Raw genomic sequence first — 23588 nt, forward strand, 5'->3', positions numbered from 1 at the left:
AAACAATAAGATGATACAGTGAAAAAATGGCAAATCCATAGACTGGCCCAGGGAGTTAACTTCTGAGAACTGCTAACTGGGCATAGCTACCATCAAGTTCATTTAATCCATTGATTACAGTGTCCATTTTAGTCATCCATTTAGATTCTCTTACATTTAGAATAGCTGAGAGATTGCCGCCTCTGGGGCCCACTTTCACCTTTTCCAAAACCAACCATTTGAGATCATCAGGCTTGTGATTTTTTAGGACACAGTGTTCAACAAGGGGTGCACCCATTACATTACACCTGATACGACTGTGGTGTTGCAGAATGCGAGATTTGACTTTTTGTTGTGTCTGTCCAATGTATAGGAGTCCACAGGGACACATGATGCCATAAATAACATGAGTAGAGTTGCAATTAGTAAACGAGCTCAATGTGATCGATTGTTCTTTGTAGCAGAAGGTTTTGGTGACAACGGTAGATTCACAGGCCTTACAATGACCACACTTGAAATGTCCTAACACCGGTGGCAAGTTCCAAATCTCTTGGATGGTTGGCACTGTAGCTGTTTCAAGAAAAGAACGGACTACATAGTCTTTCACACTTCTGGCTTTCTTGAAGGAATGCATAGGTGGGGTGTGTTGGTCGATGTCATCCGCTACCAATTTCCAGTGTTGGTTAATCACTTTCTTGATTGCGTTGCTACGTGTTGAAAAAGTAGTAACACAAATCATTCTTTGCAAAGCTGAGTCTTGTCTAACCTTGGGTGTTAGGAGAGTTTCTCTCGGGTTGTACCAAGCCCTCTTGCGAGCTCTCTTGATCAGCCTCCTCGGGTAACCCCTAGTGGTAAGTCGGTTACTGAGGTCTTCAGATTCCCTGAAATAGTCATCCTTTTTGGTACAGTTTCTACGGATCCTCAAGAACTGACCAAAAGGTAGATTATCCCTTAGGCCACGTGGATGATGGCTGTTGTATCTTAATAGGGAATTTCGTTCGGCAGGTTTGCGGTACAGTGTTGTGTGCAGTTTGTTGTCCTCACTGTAAATCTTAATGTCCAAGAAAGGAAGCTCATTGGCATCAGAGTGTATGGTGAACTGAATATTGTCATTACAATGATTCAGCCAATCGTGGAAGTTCGCCAGATCCGCAGCATTCCCATTCCAAATCATGAGAATATCGTCGATGTACCGTCTCCACAGATCAACCTTATTCGAGAATGGATTGTTATTGAAGATGAACGACCGTTCAAAGTGATCCATATAGAGTATTGCTAAATCTGGAGCAAAGGCGGCCCCCATGGCTACGCCCTTGGTTTGGACGTAGTATTCTCCTTGGAAAACAAAGAAATTCTTGTTCATAGCAATCGTCAAGAGTGAGATTATGAACTCCGTTGGTACTCTCATCGGGGTTGGTCGTTTGTCCAGAACTTCTCTAATCACAGCCAAAGCAGGTATCTGTGGAATACTTGTGTAGAGGGACACGATGTCGCAGGTCACCAGTAGCTGGACGTTGGGATCAAAGGCTAATTGGTCAACCAGGTTGATTGTCTGCATCGTGTCCCTTAAGTAGGCTTCCGTGTTTTCCGCCAGTGGTTTCAGGAAAACATCCACATATTTACATAAAGGTTCCAAGATGGAGCCACATCCTGACACGATAGGACGTCCAGGCGGTTTCTGGAGATCTTTATGTATTTTGGGCAAGGTGTATATGGTGGGTAAACGAGGATGTCTCTGGTTGAGGTAGTCAAACTCCAGTTTACTTAAAATACCTTGCCCATACGCTTCAGTCGTGACTTTCAGAATTTCTTCTGCTAGGGCATTGGTCGGGTCAGATCGTAATTTGGAATAACTGACTCCATCTTGCAGCTGTCTCAAAATTTCATCTTTATATGTTGATGTATTTTGGATGACGATGGCTCCACCTTTGTCGGCGGCTTTTATGACAATGTCTCTATTGTTTTTCAATTTAATAAGAGCCGCCCTTTCCAGTTTTGTAGTATTTGGGATGGTATATTTGTGAGTGGCTAGTAATTTCATGACATCAGTTAATACCATGCTCTCGTACGCCAAGATTTTACTGGTCATTGCATTGGCGGGTGGAACAAAGGTGGAAGGGATCCTCAATCCTGTAACCGAGTGTGGTAAAGTAGAAAGGGACTGTTTAAAGAAGTATCTTAAGCGGATCTTCCTGAAAAAAGCATGCAGTTCGACCCTGATGTCAAAATCATTTGGATGGGCTGTAGGTATGAAAGAGAGTCCCTTAGATAAAATGCGTTCCTCGTCATCGGACAGTGTGTACGATGAGATATTCACCAATGGGTTCTCCTTCTCTACCATCTGTATACTTTCCTCCTCGTTGATATTTCTCCGTGGTTCTCGGTCTGGAAGCGAACCTGCTTCCCTGCGGATGCTCTGCCCCTCTCCCAGTTCATAGTGTTGGATTGGCGGCCTCTCTGTTGGCCCCTCTGCCAGGTACCTCGTCCCCTGGGTGGTCTCCATTGGCCTTCCTCTAAAAAAGGGGGAGGGTAGTAGCCTTGAGGAGGATACCAATTGTCGTGGTAGTTCTGGTCAGAGCTGGTGGACGGTTGCTCGTTGTCACTTCCAGAGCTGATGGAAGAATTTGAGAAGGTAGTAAAATTTCTTCTGCCTCTGTATGAGCCTCTACCCCTGCCTGTGAATCTCCCTTGGGTGTCCTGCTTGTAATAATCCTCGTTAAGATAAGGGTAAGTGTTCTTTTTCTCGTAAAAACGAATATCTTTAGCAAGTTTATCCAACTTCTTGCTCTGAGTTGTAAGTTCGAAATCTTTTAAACTTTTGGTCAGGTTAGCCAGAGCTTCTTTAGCATTGGTTAGGGTGGAATCTGCTGCGATCTCCTGTTTGAGGGAAGCAATTTCTCTCAATAGAGTTTGTACCTGTTCAGCTGCAGTTTCCACTCCCAGAACCATCCAGTGGCGTGAGGCGTTGTTGGCAACAAAACTGAAGCCTTCCTTAAACTTAGGAATGTCAACAAAAATTGCTGGCTCGTTCTTTATCTGGAGTCCCACAGGTATCACATTGGCCTGAAGGTATTTGCTGAGTAAATGGCCATGCAGGCGGGTACGTATTAGTTTTTTCTCAAGACGTTCTAAACGTGTCACCTTGTCATTCAGAGTAAAGTCAATATTGGGGGTGTCTGAGGGTAGGAATTGATTAGCAGGATCCTGTAACAACTGATTGATATATTCCTCTGTGTAGGAAAGAGTCTCGCTTTCTGCCATCTTATTGGGGTGATAAATCACCAAAATGAACCTCGCAGGTCAGTACCTGCTCTGAAGTAGTCAAAATATAGGGTAAACCCATATAGTCACTGGGACCTGGGTATAGAGCAGTATAAGAATAGTGGTCCCAGTATACAAGATCATTCAATATAAAACAATTAAACAAACAATGTACCAAGAAAACTTTTTAGGAAGGTTCAAATGCCTATTTAATCACATTGAACACAAATTAATAGTTATGACTGAGCTCCATAGTACAGACAATATTGAAATATCATAGCAGTGCCCAGGAAGGAGGAATGGGGGTAGGGAGGTGGGTGATGAAGTGTAGGGTTTGGAGGGAAGTGAATACAAAAAAATTTTGGATGCATTGAGAACAAAATCAAATTTGAAGGCAAAATTAATTCACTGCCTTATTTACATTCCGATCAAATCATAAATCCAATATCGACAATTTTTAGAAAAAGCCATATATATGAAGAAAATCACAGTACATCCTGAACTGGTGATAATATTGGCAAAGATGTTGTGTCGACGTTTCGACCCCTTAAGGCATGTAGGTACTCATTGCGACCTTACGGGATGGGGTCTTCATCAGGACTGGAGTGCGTGTGGATGGGGGGTGAGTGTGGGCACCTAAAAAACAAAGTTAAACATGCATAAGGCTATTGGATCTATAACTAGGAAAAAGATTCTAATCAAAAAGTTTTAAAAGCAAGTTACCCAAACTGTCAGAAGACAGGACTCTGAGATGTCAAAGGATCATCAAAGGTAGAGGGTAGTAGACTCCTCGAGGGTAACGACAGAAGCGGGAAAAGGGTGAGGTTCCACCTACAACGAATGTGTAAGTTAATGGATAAGGTGGAGATAAAGATTTCAAAAAAAGGGTTCGCTCCATTGCTGAGCGCAGAACTTACTGATTCGCAGAAGAGCTTTGCTGTCGAATTACATCAGGAGGCTCCTATTGATCAGCACTCCCGGAGAGAAATCCATTGTGAGTAAGGCAAATGGGGATAAGTCACCACTGATTCACCATCAGGGAGTTAATCTAGTAAAGGGAAGGGAGGGAGGGAGAGGAATTAGCAACCAGAAGTAAGGACCTGCATACATCAAAAACCATGAAAGAGCGCCCATAATGTGCGCGTTGCTGTCAGATTCACGAAGGCATCGTGATCTAAGAAATAGGACCCCGAGGGTTCTACAGTGTGTTAACAAATATATACCCCAAAAGGGGAGGGGGGCGGTCACCGCAGAAGGTAGGACCGTGTCGAACAAAGGTATAATCAAAAGTTAGAAAAAACGGCTTAGGTGAAAGAAGGACACAGCACTACATGCAAAAATCTATACAATTGTCAAAGAGTTAAATAGGTAAACTGTATAGAGCATTGCCTTGATCAGATTGAGCGCAGCTAAAGCGATGCTCTTACCCTGCTTCTCCGGTCCCATGTAATGGATAGAAGGGGAAACGGGCCGAGTGATCGTAGATTAACTTAAGACGCGAGATCAACACGTGATCTCCGTTACCGTGCTGGCGCTAGATGCCGGTGACTCAGTGTAATAGAAAACAGACTTTGGTTGGAAGGATTAACGGGAGCGGTGATCGTAATTCTGTGGTTGGCAGAATTCTCTACAGAGTGAAAATTGTCATGTTAAGGTCCCAACAAAGGTAAATTAAATGTATATACACGCTAAAGCAGCAAATAGTAAACGATGTTCATAGGTAGTTTAAATATAACAGTCAAGTAAAGTTTATCACAGGATGATATCGCATATGACAATAGTTCCTACGGAAAGTAAATGAACTTAATATTCACTAGTATTAGTTGACAAACAATAAGATGATACAGTGAAAAAATGGCAAATCCATAGACTGGCCCAGGGAGTTAACTTCTGAGAACTGCTAACTGGGCATAGCTACCATCAAGTTCATTTAATCCATTGATTACAGTGTCCATTTTAGTCATCCATTTAGATTCTCTTACATTTAGAATAGCTGAGAGATTGCCGCCTCTGGGGCCCACTTTCACCTTTTCCAAAACCAACCATTTGAGATCATCAGGCTTGTGATTTTTTAGGACACAGTGTTCAACAAGGGGTGCACCCATTACATTACACCTGATACGACTGTGGTGTTGCAGAATGCGAGATTTGACTTTTTGTTGTGTCTGTCCAATGTATAGGAGTCCACAGGGACACATGATGCCATAAATAACATGAGTAGAGTTGCAATTAGTAAACGAGCTCAATGTGATCGATTGTTCTTTGTAGCAGAAGGTTTTGGTGACAACGGTAGATTCACAGGCCTTACAATGACCACACTTGAAATGTCCTAACACCGGTGGCAAGTTCCAAATCTCTTGGATGGTTGGCACTGTAGCTGTTTCAAGAAAAGAACGGACTACATAGTCTTTCACACTTCTGGCTTTCTTGAAGGAATGCATAGGTGGGGTGTGTTGGTCGATGTCATCCGCTACCAATTTCCAGTGTTGGTTAATCACTTTCTTGATTGCGTTGCTACGTGTTGAAAAAGTAGTAACACAAATCATTCTTTGCAAAGCTGAGTCTTGTCTAACCTTGGGTGTTAGGAGAGTTTCTCTCGGGTTGTACCAAGCCCTCTTGCGAGCTCTCTTGATCAGCCTCCTCGGGTAACCCCTAGTGGTAAGTCGGTTACTGAGGTCTTCAGATTCCCTGAAATAGTCATCCTTTTTGGTACAGTTTCTACGGATCCTCAAGAACTGACCAAAAGGTAGATTATCCCTTAGGCCACGTGGATGATGGCTGTTGTATCTTAATAGGGAATTTCGTTCGGCAGGTTTGCGGTACAGTGTTGTGTGCAGTTTGTTGTCCTCACTGTAAATCTTAATGTCCAAGAAAGGAAGCTCATTGGCATCAGAGTGTATGGTGAACTGAATATTGTCATTACAATGATTCAGCCAATCGTGGAAGTTCGCCAGATCCGCAGCATTCCCATTCCAAATCATGAGAATATCGTCGATGTACCGTCTCCACAGATCAACCTTATTCGAGAATGGATTGTTATTGAAGATGAACGACCGTTCAAAGTGATCCATATAGAGTATTGCTAAATCTGGAGCAAAGGCGGCCCCCATGGCTACGCCCTTGGTTTGGACGTAGTATTCTCCTTGGAAAACAAAGAAATTCTTGTTCATAGCAATCGTCAAGAGTGAGATTATGAACTCCGTTGGTACTCTCATCGGGGTTGGTCGTTTGTCCAGAACTTCTCTAATCACAGCCAAAGCAGGTATCTGTGGAATACTTGTGTAGAGGGACACGATGTCGCAGGTCACCAGTAGCTGGACGTTGGGATCAAAGGCTAATTGGTCAACCAGGTTGATTGTCTGCATCGTGTCCCTTAAGTAGGCTTCCGTGTTTTCCGCCAGTGGTTTCAGGAAAACATCCACATATTTACATAAAGGTTCCAAGATGGAGCCACATCCTGACACGATGTGGCTCCAACGTCCAGCTACTGGTGACCTGAACGGAGTTCATAATCTCACTCTTGACGATTGCTATGAACAAGAATTTCTTTGTTTTCCAAGGAGAATACTACGTCCAAACCAAGGGCGTAGCCATGGGGGCCGCCTTTGCTCCAGATTTAGCAATACTCTATATGGATCACTTTGAACGGTCGTTCATCTTCAATAACAATCCATTCTCGAATAAGGTTGATCTGTGGAGACGGTACATCGACGATATTCTCATGATTTGGAATGGGAATGCTGCGGATCTGGCGAACTTCCACGATTGGCTGAATCATTGTAATGACAATATTCAGTTCACCATACACTCTGATGCCAATGAGCTTCCTTTCTTGGACATTAAGATTTACAGTGAGGACAACAAACTGCACACAACACTGTACCGCAAACCTGCCGAACGAAATTCCCTATTAAGATACAACAGCCATCATCCACGTGGCCTAAGGGATAATCTACCTTTTGGTCAGTTCTTGAGGATCCGTAGAAACTGTACCAAAAAGGATGACTATTTCAGGGAATCTGAAGACCTCAGTAACCGACTTACCACTAGGGGTTACCCGAGGAGGCTGATCAAGAGAGCTCGCAAGAGGGCTTGGTACAACCCGAGAGAAACTCTAACACCCAAGGTTAGACAAGACTCAGCTTTGCAAAGAATGATTTGTGTTACTACTTTTTCAACACGTAGCAACGCAATCAAGAAAGTGATTAACCAACACTGGAAATTGGTAGCGGATGACATCGACCAACACACCCCACCTATGCATTCCTTCAAGAAAGCCAGAAGTGTGAAAGACTATGTAGTCCGTTCTTTTCTTGAAACAGCTACAGTGCCAACCATCCAAGAGATTTGGAACTTGCCACCGGTGTTAGGACATTTCAAGTGTGGTCATTGTAAGGCCTGTGAATCTACCGTTGTCACCAAAACCTTCTGCTACAAAGAACAATCGATCACATTGAGCTCGTTTACTAATTGCAACTCTACTCATGTTATTTATGGCATCATGTGTCCCTGTGGACTCCTATACATTGGACAGACACAACAAAAAGTCAAATCTCGCATTCTGCAACACCACAGTCGTATCAGGTGTAATGTAATGGGTGCACCCCTTGTTGAACACTGTGTCCTAAAAAATCACAAGCCTGATGATCTCAAATGGTTGGTTTTGGAAAAGGTGAAAGTGGGCCCCAGAGGCGGCAATCTCTCAGCTATTCTAAATGTAAGAGAATCTAAATGGATGACTAAAATGGACACTGTAATCAATGGATTAAATGAACTTGATGGTAGCTATGCCCAGTTAGCAGTTCTCAGAAGTTAACTCCCTGGGCCAGTCTATGGATTTGCCATTTTTTCACTGTATCATCTTATTGTTTGTCAACTAATACTAGTGAATATTAAGTTCATTTACTTTCCGTAGGAACTATTGTCATATGCGATATCATCCTGTGATAAACTTTACTTGACTGTTATATTTAAACTACCTATGAACATCGTTTACTATTTGCTGCTTTAGCGTGTATATACATTTAATTTACCTTTGTTGGGACCTTAACATGACAATTTTCACTCTGTAGAGAATTCTGCCAACCACAGAATTACGATCACCGCTCCCGTTAATCCTTCCAACCAAAGTCTGTTTTCTATTACACTGAGTCACCGGCATCTAGCGCCAGCACGGTAACGGAGATCACGTGTTGATCTCGCGTCTTAAGTTAATCTACGATCACTCGGCCCGTTTCCCCTTCTATCCATTACATGGGACCGGAGAAGCAGGGTAAGAGCATCGCTTTAGCTGCGCTCAATCTGATCAAGGCAATGCTCTATACAGTTTACCTATTTAACTCTTTGACAATTGTATAGATTTTTGCATGTAGTGCTGTGTCCTTCTTTGACCTAAGCCGTTTTTTCTAACTTTTGATTATACCTTTGTTCGACACGGTCCTACCTTCTGCGGTGACCGCCCCCCTCCCCTTTTGGGGTATATATTTGTTAACACACTGTAGAACCCTCGGGGTCCTATTTCTTAGATCACGATGCCTTCGTGAATCTGACAGCAACGCGCACATTATGGGCGCTCTTTCATGGTTTTTGATGTATGCAGGTCCTTACTTCTGGTTGCTAATTCCTCTCCCTCCCTCCCTTCCCTTTACTAGATTAACTCCCTGATGGTGAATCAGTGGTGACTTATCCCCATTTGCCTTACTCACAATGGATTTCTCTCCGGGAGTGCTGATCAATAGGAGCCTCCTGATGTAATTCGACAGCAAAGCTCTTCTGCGAATCAGTAAGTTCTGCGCTCAGCAATGGAGCGAACCCTTTTTTTGAAATCTTTATCTCCACCTTATCCATTAACTTACACATTCGTTGTAGGTGGAACCTCACCCTTTTCCCGCTTCTGTCGTTACCCTCGAGGAGTCTACTACCCTCTACCTTTGATGATCCTTTGACATCTCAGAGTCCTGTCTTCTGACAGTTTGGGTAACTTGCTTTTAAAACTTTTTGATTAGAATCTTTTTCCTAGTTATAGATCCAATAGCCTTATGCATGTTTAACTTTGTTTTTTAGGTGCCCACACTCACCCCCCATCCACACGCACTCCAGTCCTGATGAAGACCCCATCCCGTAAGGTCGCAATGAGTACCTACATGCCTTAAGGGGTCGAAACGTCGACACAACATCTTTGCCAATATTATCACCAGTTCAGGATGTACTGTGATTTTCTTCATATATATGGCTTTTTCTAAAAATTGTCGATATTGGATTTATGATTTGATCGGAATGTAAATAAGGCAGTGAATTAATTTTGCCTTCAAATTTGATTTTGTTCTCAATGCATCCAAAATTTTTTTGTATTCACTTCCCTCCAAACCCTACACTTCATCACCCACCTCCCTACCCCCATTCCTCCTTCCTGGGCACTGCTATGATATTTCAATATTGTCTGTACTATGGAGCTCAGTCATAACTATTAATTTGTGTTCAATGTGATTAAATAGGCATTTGAACCTTCCTAAAAAGTTTTCTTGGTACATTGTTTGTTTAATTGTTTTATATTGAATGATCTTGTATACTGGGACCACTATTCTTATACTGCCATTAGAGTGAAAGCGCAATATGGGGCATTTTTACAAAAATAAAAGCATCCCTTTGTCAACTTGACAAACAAATGCTTTTTTTATGTAAAAGTGGCCCATGCCGCAGTTTCACTTTAATAGCTTTAGATGAGCCGGGTCTAACGAAAGGGGCGCGGCTGACATTAAAGTGAAAGCGCCATTTGGGGCACTTGTAAACAAAAAAAGTGAACAAATAGTATGAAAAATAATGTGGCTGCGTTCGGGCTGCAAACAACAAACTAAAGGCACTGCCACCACTGTATCAGTGTGGCGTGCCATGCTATGAAAAAAGAAATTAAGCGTTGGGGGGAGCGAGCGGGTGTCTGCCTGCAACAGCAAGCAGAAGAAAACCATTTAACCAAATAGTGCTCGGGGGCTGTAATTAAAGCCTACCGTGTAACAACACGTGTAACAGGGGGTGTCCTGATGGGAGGTTACAAAATGAGACAAGGCGGTACTAAGGAGGGACTACTAAGCCTATGGACCAACGCAAAGCCACAGTTTACAAAGGACAATGGCACAAGCCAATGAAAATTATTGGTGGAGAGTGGGCGGAGCTTCAAGTCAATACCTGCATACAGCATGCCTCGTAGAGCAGCGCATGCGCTGCCCAGGGTTGACCTAAAAACATTAGGAAGGCGAATTTATACACCAAACTCAGGGTCTAATTCACGAAGGTAAACTTACACTTTTATGTAAATGTACGATTTTTTGCAACTTACAAAACAATTTTACAAACAGTTTCTTAACAACTGCCTGTCTTCTTATGTGCAGTCTCCATCATGAGTGCAGAGAATCTACAGTCGTAAAGATAATACCCATAAAATTCCTTTGTGGATTGCAAAAAATCGTAAACTTACACAAAAGCGTAAGTGTACCTTTGTGACTCAGGCCCCGAGTTTTAAAATTCGGAATGTGGGATAATGTGGAAAGGCATGTGTTTTTCTGCATTACGAGTGGTGAAAACGCTTTATTTACCTGGTACAACTGTGTGAGAAGATACCTGCAGGGTGTGCAATTACCACAACACTTGTAATCCCAGTTCAAATGCAAACTTCTGCCCAAACCAGATTTAGCGTGGCGAGGGTTCTTTTGTGGTTTTAAGAGTTAAATATCCCCCCTACTTCACACAAGTACCTTGAGTATGTGGTTATTTCTGAACAAGAAAGACAAACAAAGTGAACTAAAACATACGAACCTGTTGAATGGTCTAACGAGATTACACTTTTATAGAAGCAGCAGGTTTACAGACAATAAATGGCGCACAACTTTCAATTGAAAACATGAACTACATGCCATAAGGTCTGTTTTAAAGAACTGGGAACTCTAGGTCCTGCAGCCGCCTGTGCGATCATGTCAAATCTAATGGAAAGGAAAGATGCCAAGTCCGTTGTTTAAGCAGTGCTGCGGTGCCTGTCACACAGTCACTAAGAGACAACAAATGGGCCGCCGTCCCTCTGGGTGCGATCATAGTCACCGTAGTGCCCCGTCTCCCCAGGAGACCCCGCGTGCGGGGAGCATGTAAACATGCTGCTGCTCCTGGAAGGCCTCTCCTGTCTACAACCAGGATTGCACGAGCAAGATGGCCACCTTTCTCAGAGAAAAATACCGGCCCTTTGTTCACATTTTGGAAGGGTCAGGGGCGTGTTCCTCAGTGACATGTTGGATAAAATCATCAGTTTCTTTGTTACCACAGCAGTTTTGCTTTTGATGGCTTTACAAAATAGTTATGCATAGTTCGAACACTTCTACATTTCCTTTCAAAGGATTTGACTTGTTTTTGTTGATTTTTTTAGTCTATGCTCCAAATTTACTGATTTTCCAAACATTTTAATGGCATGGAGATAAAAATACTAGTCATGCCAGTTGAATTCTGATAAGGTGGCAACCTCAAGGCACAAGCGCCTACCAGGACTGGATCAGGTACCGAAATCCGCCCAAGAAAATGTTTTATCTGCCATCCTTATATTGAACCAATGTTCAAGGGGGGCAGGAGAAGAGCAACAAGAAGGGTCAGAGTGCTTCAGCAAGAACTTTTTTCGTAATTTACTAGCTAAATTAAGCAGCAATGCTTAAGGGACACTTGTGATATGTCCCGGTGCTTGTTCAGAGCCTGGCAAGGCACCCAGAAGCAGAGCTCTCCACACCTGCAAATCATGCAGGTGCCTTTGATAGGAGTATGTTCTGCATTTCCACGTTAACAACTTTTCCCCCAAAAGCAAAATATCTACTAACAGTAACAAAGAGTTTCACATATTTAAAAGGCAAAAGTAAAATCTGTGTATCAGTATTAATAAAAGTACTTACTAATACATTAATTATACCCACAAGACAAGACCAAGCAAAACATCATTAATCTCTCTCTCTCGTTGGAAGTTTAATCATACAAATCATTAAACTGGTGCACAATACATTTACATTTCTTCAACCTAGCTAATCTTTTAAAAAATAATTTCTCTCTTTTTTGTTAATGAAAGGGCATGCTTCATCCTATTTAAAAGTTGAGCCAGCAATTCAAGGTGCAGAAAAATTGCTTACCATCAGTCGTTACCAAACCCCTTTCGAACAATTCTAGTTCGAGAATGGTTAAAACTGCACAGCATGTAATATTAACATTTCAATGATTAATAGTGCCAGAGTGGAAAAGTGGTGTGGGTCGTGCTCAGCACAGGTAGTAATTAAAACGGGCATTGGCAAAACCAATACGTCTCGCCTATGCAAGACCTATTGGCTATGCCAATGTATTTTAGCCATGTTGTACACCAGCATGGCTACTGTTCAGCATGGCTAAAAGTTAGTGGTGTAAAGTGTCGCAGAGGGGTGTGGAGTGCCGCGGCGGGACGTAGAGTGGAGTAGAGTAGAGCGGAATGGTGTAGAGTGGAATGGTGTGGCATAGAGCGAAGTGGTGTAGAGTTGTGCGGCGTATAGTGGAATAGAGTAGAGTGTCGTAGTGTGGAGTAAATTGACAGAGTGGAGTTGCATCGAATGGAGTAGAGTGGAGTAAAGTAGAGTGTCACAGTGGAGGGGTGTAGAGTTGAGTAAGTGTTTTGGAGTGTCGTAGAATGGAGTACAGTGGCCTAGTGTTAAATGCGATAGGGTGGTGTAAAGTGGAGTGTGATGGAGTAGAGTGAAGTATGTATGGTGTGGTAGTGTACAGCGATTCCAGAGAACATATTTTCAATTGAAATGACAATTACATTTGAACACACAGTTTTACTGATAAAACTGTACAGCTCACAGGGCCGGATAGAGTCAGCCACCTGTGGAGCACCAGGTCCTTCGTGGCGTCCTATGGTAATCACGAGAGGTATATGTATTCAAAAGGTCCAGCAGGTCTTGGGCCGAGTCAGTCAGCTCCTTGTCAAACTAAGGATCTATAAACGGTCTAAGCAAAAGAAAAAAAATAGCTCAGGATTTTTGCATCTGAACGGTCTGGCATGTCAGCCATATGCCAAAACAGGGTCGTTGAAAAGTGATTTATAAAATCAAAAATGCAGCCCCATGTATCTGAAAAGGTCTGGAAGAGCTAGGTCAAACACGGTGGTATGAGTGGAAGCACCACCATCAGGGTCGACTAGCAGGCATGTTCACACTAACTACGAGCAGATATACTCAACTATTCCACTATTTACAAGAGTGGTTTATAGTTGCCCCAAAGAGGCGGCCAGGTGGGGACTTGCTACTTGAAAACTCCACATTAATCTTCCCTAGAAATGAGTTGCTCTCTCTAGCCATCACTCCCATACAACAACAAACTACTCTTTCCACTGGCGCGGACACACCCCACCATGAATCTCAGTGGACTACGTACAGATTTCTTACCATAGTGTGACTGTCTTTTTCTGCGTACAAGCTGCATGCCTTATTTTTCAAAAGCTATCGCATCCTTAGGCCTGGGCTAATGGTTGCTAGGGACAGCAGTGTGCAATTACAGCCCCAGAGATGGCATGCTAAAAATCTGTCAACCACATGTTACATGATGTGCTATAGAAGGGTTAGGTTTCAGTTAACCCTGGGCGGAGATCGCAGAGTTGCGCTGCGTGAAACTCCGAGAAGTGGAAAAAAAACTCCGCCGTGCTACGCCGAGCTCCGCAAGTGGTGGAGTGCGATAGAAAAATGCTGTTCGCAGTGATTGCACAGTGCCGGGTGCTTGTCCACACTGTGCAATCCTTGCGAACGGCACCATGCACAGCGCAAGCTTTCCTTTTCTGCCGCTGGAGTAGATTTTTACTCGAGCGGCAGCTTTCTCAACACAAACGGGCAGTTTCTCAACGCGAGCAGTCACGAGCATACACTACCACTCACAATGAGAAACCTGACCCCACCCCCCGCGTTGAGAAATCTCGCCAGGAAGTTTATTTTCTACGCTCGCGCTTGCCAACTTGATGTTGACTATCGCAAATGAGGAAAAATCTCGCCGGGAGGTGGATTTTCTTCGGTTGCGCTCGTCAACTTGACATTGGTGAACGCAAGCGAGGAAAAAAACTCCGCTCCACTGTGCGAAGCGGAATTTTTTGGAACTCCGCAAGCTCCGCGTAACACAGAGTGCGGAAAACTCCGCAAACTCCACGGGCGGAGCGGAGTTCACCGCCTAGAGTTAGTTACAGTCTCGTAAACTTGCGCAGCATGAATGAGCTCCATGTGAGAGAGTAATCTGCATTCCTCTTTCCTATAAGTGCTCTCACTTTAAAGTCAGCAAAAGCAAAGTAAAACACCAAAACCCTCGGAAGAACAAGATGTAAAGGCTTGTTTACAGAACGCAAATGAGTGTATGAATATAGTAAACAAGGATTATACAACAGGAGGGACAAACTCAAGCTGGACAGACTAAAGCAAATAAAGCCAGCAAAATAGAATTCCAGAAAATGTGAGTTATAAACTACAAAGTCAGTGGTAAGCAACAGGCAGAATGCATTCCTGGGTCAACTATCTGAATGTCCCCAAGATGTCTTTAGCAAACCTGCGACCTAAACAGACACTGAAACGGGTCCCTACCATGCTCTATTCAAGCCTTTAACTTAAAAAAGTTTTTTTTCTCCTCAATGTGTGCAAGAATCCTTAATAATCCAGGTCAGTGATATACGTCTTCTTTCATTTCAACCTATTTACTTTATGTTTTATGTGTTCCTATGTCTTCCATGCTTTAGGACTGTTTCATTGTCTCATGTGCGTTTCTAAAGTTTTGTTTTCATGCAACTAATGAGTCTTCGATAGAGCTTAGAGCAAATTGAGTTGTCTATGGGTGTCAGGGTCGTACAGGGCATTAAAATTAAACAGGCCACAATTAGTGAATCAGATAGGTATAAATAAAAGTGGCCCACATTTTCAAATCAAATCAGTTGTGAACTTGTAAACACACGTTGTGTATGTGTTTTTCAAGGTATGGGACGCTGCATGCCTTTGCGTTTGCTGCGGGGCAATGTTTGTTTAATAGGGAAATCAACAGTTACACAAAATGGTTCACCAGACCATAAAAACACCCACAAACAGCCAAAAAACACAACTCACGACTGCTATCAGACCAGCCCTTCTGACGCTGCCAAATTGCCCTATAGGCCAGTCCAACAGTGATGGGTGTTCTTGACGGAGGACACTATGGAACAGACACTGAAAGATTTGTGTTTTTTGCACAGTGTCTGTTACCGTATCATAAAAGTGTTCAGACTACCAAATGTGGGTCTCTCTGAAGAGTGAACGTTGGGATGGTCGCATAGGTGCCTATTATAAATACGATTCTATGCATGCATATGTTAAGTAAGTACAAAGCTGTCAAAATAGTCATAGCGCCAATGTATAAGAAAAAGTAGCGTGTGTTTGAGAGAATGAAAAAGGATGCTTAATTGACAGAAATTAAAAGAAGTACATACAGAAGGAGAGGACAGTTTAAAAAAAAATTAGGAGTGATGGAGGGAAAGAAGACGAAGAGTGAGGTGAGGCGTAGATAGAGTGACTTCATAAAAAAGATGTGTGGAGAAAACATACATAAACAACTAACTCCGAGAGAGCGATTGCAGCGGAAAGTGACATCAAGGGAAGACAGCGAGTTGTTACTCAATCGGATACTAAAAAAAATGCTAACAAGCATTGTTAAGGCCAACAGGTCTGCGTTGTTTTAGATCCAAGTGTTTGGTGTTGTGTGATATCTGGTTGCATTAAGAGGCAGCGATTTAAGTGGAAATATAGAAGTGCAGGTACTCTCAATTTAGAGTACCGTTGCTCCTGATGAGTGCTAGTAATCTTCCATTAAATGTATTGCCACAGAGCGGAGAAGTGCAGGTACTCTTCCTTTCAAATTAAATGCATGCAGGCATTCGGTACCGAACAGTACCTGTCTATTTTAAAGCACTGCTAGTAGGAAACAAGCATTGGCATAGCCAATAGGTCCTGCCTATGCAAGAGCTATTGGCTTTGCCAGTGTGTTTTAGCCATGTTGTACACCAGCATGGCTGCTGTTCAGCATGGCTATAAGTTATTGGCAGAGAGGAGAGTGGCGTGGAATGTCGTAGAGTGAAATGGCAAGGAGGAGTGGAGTGGTAGAGAGTGTCATGTATTGGAGTGGCATAGTGTGGAGTCGTATCGAGTGGTGTACAGTGGACTGGTGTAAAGTGCATTGGCAGAGTGTTGCGGCACGGAGTGCAGTGGCATTGAATTCAGCGGCGTACAATGCAGCATCGTACAATGCAGTGGCATAGATTAGAGTGGTACCTAGTAGAGTGCAGTGGCACGGCGTGGAGTGGCACAGAGTAGATTTGCGCAGAGTGGAGTGGCACAGAGTATACTGTAGTGGCGCAGAGTAGAGCGGCGCAGAGTAGAGCGGCGCAGAATTCAGTGCAGTGACAGAATGCAGTGACGCAGAGTAGAGCGGCGCAGAGTATAGCGGCGCAGAGTATAGCGGCGCAGAGTATAGCGGCGCAGAGTATAGCGGCGCAGAGTATAGCGGCGCAGAGTATAGCGGCGCAGAGTATAGCGGCGCAGAGTAGAGTAGTGTAAAGTAGATTGTTTCTGAGTAGAGTGCAGTGGTGTAGAGTAGCGCAGAGCAGAAGCGGTGCGTCCATTGGGGGCGTTGGGGCGTTTCCCCCCACCCCCGCCCACAGCTCCCTCGGCGTCTCTGAACTTAGTTTACTTAAGTTCAGAGACGCCGAGGGTGGGGAGAACTGACAATGCATGTCAGTCAGCATGACTTCGGACCCTGGACGTTCCGGCGTCATGTTGACTGACATGCATTGTCAGACAAGCCAGGGACAGGCAGCACTGCAGCACAAGTGCGCATGAGTGGGCATGGTGAGTTAATTTTTAGCCCGTGCCCAGTCATGGCCACTTGTGTTTTCACTGTCTTGCGCATGCCCATTAGGAGGCCCTTGGTCTCCTAATGGCAGGCAGCGGGCGAAGCGCAAGCGGTGCCCTCAGCCAATCCTGGCGCTGAGGGCAGAGGCGCCAACGCGGACCAGGAGCAGAGGCGGTCAGGTACGTTTTCGTTCCCTCGGCCCCCCACCCCCGCGTGACCCCCCTCACAACCCTCCCTCACGACTGCCTCCTCGCTCTTTGAAGAATGTTTTTGCGTGCATTGGAACATAAAATGCATACTGCGCGTGCGGCTCTGTATTCACAAACGTGGTCTTTTTAAACCATCCTGCTTTCGTTTTTTAATTATATAAGCAATGGGTATTAGGTCTCGCTAGGCGCTATAGATAGATAGTTCATGATGTTCAATCGATTGTGAGATGTGCTCTGTCGTAAGTTACTGCTTGAGTCCAGTTCTCCCGCTGCTGGCAGCTGCCTCCCCCCTCCTTTGTTCCCCCTCTTCCCTCTCGGTCTCTCTCCTCCTCATGTAGTAAAAACCAGTCGGAGACTTCAAGAAACAGGTATTACCTTCTCTCTCCTCCTTTCGTTTATTTGCTTCCTTGTGAAATGGATCCAAAAAAGAAAAACACTTGCTGGAGTGGAAACGTAGTCTTTTGCTGACATTTTTAAATTTCTAAGTGCAGACTCAGGGTAGAGAGAAATAAAACATTAAAAATATGAAAAATAAGTAACTAACTAAAGCAAGGTCGCCATATTGATTTATTCACACCTAAACACATTAGAGCCACATTACAGTGTTTGCCAGTGAAGCCCTACTTTTGTTGCCTCCTCGCTCTTTGAACAACCATGTTTTCCCTGGGTGGGAAAGCACACTATTCCTGGAGGTACTGAAATACCTGCTTGTTGGGTGCGTGCATTGAAAAACAAAATGCATACTGCGGCTCTGTATTCACAAACGTGATCTTAAGAAACCATTCTGCTTTCGTTTTGTAATGATAAAAGCAATGGGCATTAGGTCAGCTCCGTTACTCTCACACGTTCCTTTCTACACCCTCGTTACCTTATGTCACTGTTTCCTTCACTTTCTATTCCCCGGTTAACTGACTTTTCTCTCTTGCTCGGGGGGGTGAAGGCCGATGATGAGAAACACGCCCCGGACCAGACACCGGACCTTAAAAGAGTGGCAGCGCTAAGTGCCCACCACCTGCAATCACCAGTACATATTAGGCGCTATACTAGAGTCTAGAGATAGTTCATCCGTGTGAGATGTGCTCTGCCGTAACTACTTGTCATTTGCTATGACGGGGGAATGGAGGTGCGGAGACAGAGAAAGAGACGAGGGAGGAAGGGATACTGAGATGTAGGGAGGGATAGCAAGCAAGATGGATGTGACAGCAACAAGATAGGAAGAGATAGCAAGATAGAAAGAGGAAGCAAGATAGGGAGAGAGGAGAGCATGGGGGGTTGCGAGACAATGGAAGGGACAGCAAGAGTCACCGGGCAGTGTCAGCAGCACCCAGCCAGTGACAGAGGAGGGGAGATGCTGAGATAGCGAAAGAGATAAGGTAGGAAGGGATACTTAGATGATGGGAAAGTGAGAGTGTCACTGGAAGAGAGTGACGCCGATAGAGCAGCTTGCAGCCACTTACAGGTGAAGGTGGTAAATTCTGGGAGAGAGATAGGTAAAGAAAAAAGTGACAGTTCACAGAGGCACTTTCACAATTGCTTTATTAACCTTCCTGCTTTCTCAAATTTGCTTGAAAATGCACCATTTTTCTTCTCTTTTTTCAAAATTTTCACGGGAAGAGAATCGCAATGAACCCTCCCCCCCTTATGGCGGTTCGGACTCGCTCGCTACGCTCGCTCGCAACGGTGCAGTATACCAATCATTTTACGCCGCGCCACTTTCAAATGTCACCAGCCGCTCCTGGCCCAGAGTAGAGGGGCACAGAGTGGAGTGGTGCGGCACAGAGTACAATGGCGCAGAGTGGAGTTATGCAGAGTAGATTGGTATGGCCTAGACTGGAGTGGTGTAGAGTAAAGTGGCGAAGAGTGCATTGGCTTAAGGATGAGTGGTACAGGGTACAGTAGAGAGAAGTAGCATGAAGTGGCGTAGAGTGGAGTGGTGTAGAGTGCAGTAGTGTAAAGTGGAATGGTGCAGTGTAGAGTGCAGTGGTGTGGAGTGCAGGGTTGCAGATTGGAGTAGAGTGCAGTGGTGCAGGGTAGAGTATAGTGCAGTGGTGCAGAGTGCAGTGGTGTGGTGTAAAGTGGAGTGGTGCAGAGTAGAATGGAGTGGTGTAGAGTGTGGTATGCATTGTGTGGTAGTACACTGCCATTACAGACAACACATTTTCAATTGAAAATTACCATTACATTTGCACAGACAAACGTATACTAATAAAACTATACAGTGCACAGACACAAATGTGTGGAAATTGCATCACCTCAGTGTAACGATGTGTTTTGATCATAATAAAGTATTTGTTTCCAACACACTTCAGACATAACCAAAAAATGTGCTTCTTTTGTATTTTAATTATGATATATTCTGAAATACTTACACAGTTCATTTAAATGTGTCATGTGCTAAAACAAAAATTATTTCCTACCTAGCCTCAGTATCCAGCAAGCTGGTCACATAAATCCTCTCAGTTTGAAGTCAGAGAAAGAAAAGTAAACACATGTCCTCGGAAGGACAGTGCCTGAGATTTGACCTCACACTCGGAAGAATAAGACAGCGCCTGGCATTGGACCTCGTCCTTTGAATGCCAAGCAAACGTGACAAGAGAAGAACAAGATTTAAAGGCCTGCTTACATAAAACGAGTTCCTGGAAGAATATGGTAAATACTGTTTAGGCAATGGGAGGGAAAAACTCAATCGGGACATCCTAAAACAAATAAGCCAGCAAATGGAATGCAAAAAAAAGTGAGTTATAAACCACAAAGCCAATAGCAAGCAACTGGTGGAATGCATTTCTAGGTCAACTTTCTGAAAGTCCCCAAGATGCCTTTAGCAGACAGCTGCGCTGTCTTGTAGGCTACGACCTTGAAATTGATCAGTTGGCATCCTGTGTCAAGCACAGAATTCTAGTCATGTTTAGGCCACCCACAAAATTATATAGGCCATGCCTCTTGTAAAGGATTTGTAGTTACACTTATTTAGCCACATCTATTTTAGAGACCAAGACTTTTTTTGTTCACCTTAAAGTACTTTCATTACTTATCACTTAAAAGGTTCATAGAGAGACCACAGCTGATGTGTGCCCTTTTTTCAGCAGGCAGACCCATGTTGTTTACCAGCCAGATATAACAAGAGACGTTCAACGGCATGCATGTTTGAAGTATCACTGTCCATTTCCTCACCGCCCCCCACACATTTACTTGCAGCACTCGCCGGGGAAGGAAAATAAAGGGAACAATAAACACGCTATTAAGCTCAATGCAGAGAAAACAAACACTTTGATCCTCAATGGCAAAAGTGGTTTATGGCTTGTTGTACGTCCAGCTGAGATAGGCCATTTACCCACTCTTTCCAAATCAGTAAAAAGTTTGGAAGTAAACATGGGTAATGGTCTGTCACTGCTGGCTAGATTTCCTCTTTAGTCTTAACTTGCACTTATCTCAGACTACTGAGAACGTGCCTTCCATTTCTGACAGCGGATTGTAAATGTATGAGAGTTTTGGTCATGCCTAAATTGTGTCAATTCTCTCTAATTAATGCCAAAGTATCTGGCCCTTTACTTTCTCATCTTCACTGGCTACCAATCACACAAAGCATTCTTTGATCAAGCTGCTTCATTCGTCTGCAGCGGTTTCCAGAGGTATCTTCTCAATAGAAGACTTTGGGCCGGATTACGAGTTTGAAGGTGTGGGAGCGGTCCGCCATCCCCCCACCCCGCTCCCACACTGCCAAACTCGTCTGCACACCAACCGGAAGATTACGAGTTTCCTTGTGGTCTGGCGGGCAGTGCTTTGGTGGTCCCGCTGTGGTGCAGTTCTAAGGCTCATATGTGAGCCTTACATCTGCAGCCCTAATGGAGCAACAAAGCTCATTCCTGCACCGCAGCGACTGTGCAATCCATGCCTTGCAGGAAAAAGGGTGCATACAGACAGCGGGTGCTCAACATATGCCTCCCTGCACAGGGGGTCCTGTGTGGCCCCCTTACTTTCCTGATCGTTACACTTTTCTTGGTGGGCTCACCACCATGAAAAGTGCAGAGGCCTGGAAAGTCATATGCTTGACGGTGCGGCAGCGGCACCGCCATCATATTGCTGCCCCTGACCGCTGCGCCATCGCAGAGGGTCTGCGGATCAGGGCGGTCCTGTGGTTGTGGGACCGCCGCACTTGCATTGCAGCAGTGGGACAGCCAGTGCGGCGGTTCCCGCACACGACACCGCGAGTTTGGTGGTTCAGCTCGTAACTAGCCCCTTTGTTTTTCCTCTGCCAAGCTACTTGTTCTTCCAAAGGTCAATAAACAGAGGACTAGTGGTCACAGATTCTCTGCGTTTAGACGATCCCTTAAGATTTAGCTCTTCGGGCAGGCACTGGCTTCTTTGTAAGCTGCCCATTCTGTCTTTTTGCTGGTCTGTTATCTCTTTCTTTATGCTCTTTCAGCTCGCACACTGTCCATCACCAAGAGACCTATAGTATTAATGTGCTTTATAAATAGATTTACCATAACAAACAACCGGATGTGAATATCATAATACGTAAATGTTGTAACTTCGTCAACAGTAAACTGGTATAAACCTGAGTTGGCAATAAAGAGATTCAAACTAATATCTGTAGGGTCTTTTTTTATTATTCTTTTTTTTTTTTTTACAAAGCTCTGTGCTTCAGGCTGTGCCTCAGAGTTATCTTACTGGAACTGGCTGCCTACAAGTTAAAATAAATCACTGTACAGGTTGCATTATTCCAAAGCTCTTCTGCGGGGACTGACATCTCTTACCTGCAGGGTAAACTAGATCTTGTGGTAGGCACATTAACAACTGGAGCTATCTTACTGGAGTAAGTAACCAACATATTTACACTGAACTCCCGCAACTGGAAAATTAACCTCCTAAAGGACTGAACCATGCCACAAGCACTTTACATAAATCAAAAGGTGTTAGCAGCAGATGCAAATCAGTGCTGCAGCCCTAGGTAGAGACACTGCCTTACATAGCATAGGTACCCTGGATACTATACACTAGGGACTTATATGCAGTTAGTCTCTGCCAATTGGGGACAGTAATTTCGACATACACTTTATAATGGATTAGAACACGGGCATTGAGGTCTGGTTAGCAGAGGCATTGCCTTACAAATTATATATATAAGAGCAACCTACAAGTTACACACAGACACACACACAGGTGTTTTAATCTGATGTATTAGCGGACCGAGATAAGAACACGTTACGTATGGTCACTCATTTCTACAGCTGGTGCATTAACCCACCAAGCAATATAACTGGCTTTGGTCCTGCAGGTTTTGCAGAGATCCCTGCAGCAGAATTTTTATCCCCTGAACTGTCTTGTTGATCTTAGAAAGTGTAACTCTGAGATTACACAATTTTCTGTGGCATATGCTCATCTCGCTGACGTTACCAGCTTAACTAGTCAACTCTCACCCTATATTACCAGTCTAACTTTCATCTGTAAAGTCATCAAGAAAGAAACCTTTATTAACAAGATCAGATCAGCAAGAACAAACTCCTGTACAACTACCAATTTGGCTTCGTAGCCCATTGCAGTGCAGGGATTGCAAAGGTTCAGATAGTCGAAGGTTCAGATAGTCGACAATGCCCTCTAGATCACCACGAATGACTCTTTCCTCTTGTTGCCAACTTGAATTCTCTGCAGGCTTGATGCAGTCGACCAATAATCATTAATCCTCATGATACAAACATACATTTGCTTCTCTGGCACAGCCCTGCATAGGCTCATCTCTAACCTCGCTAAGTCATCCAGAGGGAAACCTCAAATCACAGAAGCTACTACTTTCCCACTGAGAGTCAAAAGGCTCCAGTCTTTCTACATCATCTTTGATCTCTTTATGGAATCTCTTAGAAACCCAGTTACTGACAAGCTTAAAGATCCATCAATATGCAGACAATATTCTATTAGTGTATCTCCACGACTCACAATAACCATTAACTCAAAACCTGCCCCATACTTTTTCAGAATTGGACATTCAGTGCCTACTTAAAAACTGAACCCAACCAATACAAAAAAAAAATCCCGTTCACCAAAAGTAACAAACAATGACAAATTTAAGCCTGGCTCTCGAAAATGAACATGGGTGGGTGCGTTCCTCATCGGACACTGAAAAATCTCCTTTTTCACCATTGACAGCAGTCTGTCCTTCAAAGAACACATTTCCAAGACCACCAAAAGAACATTATAATAAGAAAGGGAAACTACCTCCCAAAAACAGATTTCAGTACAATAGTC

At 43.9% G+C, this 23588-nt stretch overlaps 1 protein-coding gene across 3 annotated transcripts in view; it reads right to left on the bottom strand.

Moving 5' to 3' along the window:
* Positions 1-23588, bottom strand: part of MIGA1 (mitoguardin 1) — a 738294-nt gene that overhangs the window by 700895 nt on the left and 13811 nt on the right. The gene's annotated exons all lie outside the window — the stretch shown is intronic.

Source organism: Triturus cristatus, chromosome 4_2, assembly GCF_964204655.1.
Source record: "Triturus cristatus chromosome 4_2, aTriCri1.1, whole genome shotgun sequence".
In the NCBI taxonomy this organism is placed as follows: Eukaryota; Metazoa; Chordata; class Amphibia; order Caudata; family Salamandridae; genus Triturus; species Triturus cristatus.